We start from the raw sequence: 4418 nt of genomic DNA on the forward strand, positions 1-4418 counted from the left end.
CCTGTGTCCTGTCCCTCCATCCCTTGTCCCCAGTCCCTCTCCAGCTCTCCTGGAGCCCCTTCAGGTCCTGCAAGGGACTCTCAGCTGTCCTTGGAGCTTTCCCTTCTCCAGGCTGAACAATCCCAGCTTTCCCAGCCTTTGCTCCCAGCAGAGCTGCTCCATCCCTCTGCTCATCCAGGTGCCCCCTCTGGACTCTCTCCAACAGCTCCACATCCTTCCTGCTCCAGAGCAGGACCCGGAATTCCTCCCCAGCCCCAACTCCTTCCCTTGGGCAGGACGGGAAATCCATTCCCCATGGAACTGCCACGTTGTCCAGCAGCAGTGGGGTCTTTCCCAGTAGGAAATGCCTCTTTCCCATCTCCACATGCCCACCAATCCCAGATAAAAGCCCTCGAGGAAGCCCCGAATTGGAAGTGAAGCGATACCTACAGGAGGCGGGGCCCCGGCAGGAGGGAGGGTAATTAGTGCAGAGCTGGTCACGCCCTCGGCAAGCTACAAATCAAAAGGATCCATTAGCCATGGAATTAGAGGGATAAGGGGGAGCACACATCGGCAAAAGCACCACTGGGGAGAAATCAAAGCAATTAATCCAAGGAAATCCGCCCTGGGGACGAGGGTGAGGCCTCCCGGGACGAGGCAGCCTCGGCAGGGTTTGGGGTTTTAGGGATGTTCAGCAAACTGGACGCGGTTACAGGGAATGGATGGGATGTCAGAGGGGGAAATGTGGGATGGAAAAGCTGTTAATGCTTTCCAGCGGAGCAGGGAATCTCCCTGGCCACAACGGGGCACGTTCATCCTGGGAGCCTGGGAGGGGTTTAATGGGATCAGCAAAGCTCAGGACCAAGGCCCAGCTCCAAGCTCAGCCTGTCCTGGGTGGCCCAAGAGCTGCCATCCCTGCCCTGGGCACCAAGCTCTGCTCCTGCTTCCCAAGGGTCGGTCCCTTGGAGGTGGGAGAGGGGGACAAACGAGATGTTCTTCCCAGAAAACATCAGCCCCATCCTACCAGCATTCCCTGAGCTCCTCCCCCAACACACTGCTCTGAGCCCCACCCCGGACCTGAAACAAGCTGAAAACACCCCATTCCCAGCTGCTCCACGGGGAAAACATTCCCCGAGGCTCAGCTCCAACCAGGACACCCCCCCAGCTCCGGGAGGCTGCTGGGAACGGCCCCTCCATGATTTATCCACGAGCAGAAGGACAAACCCCTGCTCATCCCTTGGGGCTGCACGTGGACACCAGGGATGTCCTTCCCGAGCTGCTTCCCAGGGGAATGGCCCCGTGGAGAACAGGGAATGCAGAGCAGGCAGGACTTCAGCCCTTCCAAAACCCCGCTCCGGGTCCATCTCCCAAACTAGAAGGGATCAGCCTGGAAAAGCAGCTTTTCCGTGGGTTGGAGGAGGTTTTTCCGTCCCTCCGGATGACCACGGTGTGGTTCACGTGCACATCAAGTGCTCTGAACTCCAGCTGAACTCCTCTTCCCCCCTGGATGGGATGGCCAACACTCCCCAGCCCTGGAGCAGGGGGGATTCACCTCTGCTTGTTTTCCCCGTTCCCGAGGAGGACAACAGAGGGATCCTTTGTTCCCAACATCCATCGGAGCAGGGACCAAGGCCAGGCCTGGCAAGGAGGGAGAAGAGCTCTGGAGCCACCCACTGAAGCACAGCCCTGCACAATCCTGGCTCCTGCTTCCAAGGTCACGGCTGGGAGAGCCCTGGGAATGGGCTCCTGGCCGGGGATCCGTCCCTCTTTCCCAGGGAGAAGGAGCAGGATGGTCTCTGCAGGCTGGGGGTGCTCCTTGACCCCCCGGATCTGCCCCCAAACGGGAGCAGGGCGGGGTGAGAGGACCCTGATGATCCACCCACGTCCCAACCCTGGCCCCCTCCAGGGCAGGAACAGCTTCCAGCGCCAGGATTCAGGGGTCAGGGAGGGAGAAGGTGGGAATTTCGGTTTGGCTTTCCAGGAACAAGCTCCCTCCTCTCCCAAAACAAAAAGGGAAAGACAAACAAACAAACAAACAAAGGAGGACAAACGTGGGGGCAAAGGGAACAACTCAGCTCAGGGCAGGGGTTGTTTGGGAAGTGTTTGTTCCCATAAAAAATCATCCAAATCTTCCCCTCTGGAAGGGCTGGAGCGGAGGGGTTTGGCTTTGCCACGTCCCTCTCCCCCTTTTCCCCCCCCCGTTTCAACTGTTCCCTGAATTTGATGTGAGTTGGGAGATGTTTTTCCATCGGCTTTAAACCACCCCAAGGAACAACGTATGGATTGCAAACCTCTCTCCTGTCCCTTCCCCTGGGATCTCTGCAGCTCCTGTGCTGATTCCCTGCTCCTGGGAGCAGCCCCTGGAGCTCCAAACGCTGGGAGCATCCATACAGAGGGGGGGTTGTGTCCCTATCCAGGGGTTTCATCCCCCAAAAGCTGATGGGAGATGTGTGTTGGTCACATCCCCATGAAATCCCTGCGAGGTTTTGGGTGGGAGAGCCCCGGAGATCCCAGGGATTCCCAGAGGGAAGGGCTGAGCTGCTCCAGCTCTCCCAGCTCCAGGAGCGTCACAGGAAAGGTGCACACGACTACTGTTGTCCTGGAGGATTTTTGGGAAGAAAGCCCTGCCTGTGGGTCCCAGAATCATGGAATCAGGGAATGGGTTGGGTTGGGAAAGACCTTAGAGACCATCCAATCCCACCCCTGCCATGGGCAGGGACACCTTCCACTAGCCCAGGTTGCTCCAAGCCCTGTCCAGCCTGGCCTTGGACACTCCCAGGGATGGGAATGTGGAGTGGGAGCACCAGCCTGGGGGTGGGATAAGTGGCCAGGACAGGGCCAGTCCAGGCTGGAGTCCCACAGCCACGGGATTTGCTGGGAACTGGCCAAAATCTTCATTCCCAGCCTGATTTGGGATCCCAGGCCGAGCCCACCTTGGGACACACCCACAGGGATCCAATGGCTCCACAGAATCCTTGGGAATAGAAACGCTGGGGAACCACCAAGGGGATGGACAAGGAGCAGGATTGATGCCCAAGTGCCACATCTTCCTGCCCACCCCTGGAAGTGCCCAAGGCCAGGAAAGGAGAGGCAGGAGACACCCGAGGGGCAGATCCTTCCCCAGAGCTCAGGCTCTTCCAGCCCGAGGTTCCCTGCGGCACCTCCAGCCTTTGGAACGGGGGGGGAAAGGCAATTCCAGCACGTGCCCAGGACACCAAAGGGACAGGAGACCGTGGGAAGCTGCACCAAACGTTCCTGGCACCACTCCCAGCTGCTCCTGGGCCACCAGGATCACCTGTGGATCACCCATGGATCAGCCATGGATCTGCCCAGCCCGGCACAGGCAGGGTTGTCCCAGAGGGGACACCCCTGCTGGGGCAGGAACACAGGGATTACGGGAATGGGAAGCTCCAGGGAGCAGACCAGCAGCTCCAGGGGCATGTCCAGCCTGATCCACCCACGAGGGACAGCTGAGATCCCTCAAACTCACAGCACAGGGAGCTTGGAGCATTCCTCTCCTTCCCTGCTCAAGCTGTGCAGCTCCACAGAGCCTGGATTGCGGATCCTGCAATCCCTCTGCAGAGGGACTGGAGCTGCTGGAAGCAGCAACGGGGTTTGGAAGTAGCAAAGGAACCTTCAAAGAGGAAAACTGGGAAAAGGAGACCTGGCGTGGGGTGAGGATGATGGAACCTCGGGGAATCTTTGCTTCCAGCCTGGCCTTGGGAAAACTGTCCCATCTCCCAGCTCCAGTTCACCTCCCAGTGCTGGGATAAATCCCTCCAAGGGATTATTTATCCCTCCAATCCCTTCTTTGGGACAGGGCCTGTCCTTCCCAAGGGGTGACTCCAGACCTTGTCCAGCCTCAAACCAAACCCCACAGTGAGGAGGAGACGCTGAAGGAAGAGCTCAGTGTGGAGAGAGTCCTTTGTCCTCTCCCAGAAGAGCCAACCCAGCCCCTCACACGGAAAGCAGGGAAGGAGGATGAGTTTGGGGATGTGCAGGTGGAGGGGGGGGTGAGAACACGGGTGGAAGCTCCAAAGGGAGGGAGAACCAGCCAAGGCCTCCCAGGGCACCACTTCAGCCCTCCAGCCTCCCAGGGTCCCCCAGAGCACCCAGAGGATCCCGCTGTCCCCCCTGCTGTGTTTTCCATACCTGGACAGGGAGCAGGGGCTCCTTGTCGTCGATGTCGATGAGGACGTCGTCCCCGGGCGTGAGGCTCACGTCGTCTGCAGGGAGGGTACGGCATGGCAGGGCAGCCAGGGGCACCCAGAGCCTTGGGGTGACACCCTGCACCCCACCCAGAGCCCTCACACCACCCACGGCTCGTGTCACTGATCCCAACCTCATCCAGAGCCCTCACACCACCCAAAAATTCATCTTCATGATCCCAACCCCATCCAGAGCCCTCACAGCCCCCACGGCTCGTGTCCATGATCCCA

General features: G+C 59.4%; 1 long non-coding RNA gene across 1 annotated transcript in view; it reads right to left on the bottom strand.

Annotated features, from left to right (window-relative positions):
* Positions 1-4208, bottom strand: part of LOC108509817 — a 5317-nt gene extending 1109 nt beyond the window's left edge. The window contains exons 1-2 of the long non-coding RNA XR_001878704.1: positions 4132-4208; positions 430-492 (exon numbers count right to left, since the gene is read on the bottom strand). This is a non-coding gene — a long non-coding RNA (uncharacterized LOC108509817). The remainder of the gene's footprint in view (positions 1-429; positions 493-4131) is intronic.
* Positions 4209-4418: the final 210 nt, after the last annotated feature.

Source organism: Lepidothrix coronata, unplaced genomic scaffold (genome assembly GCF_001604755.1).
Source record: "Lepidothrix coronata isolate B3197 unplaced genomic scaffold, Lepidothrix_coronata-1.0 Scaffold409, whole genome shotgun sequence".
Classification (NCBI taxonomy): Eukaryota; Metazoa; Chordata; class Aves; order Passeriformes; family Pipridae; genus Lepidothrix; species Lepidothrix coronata.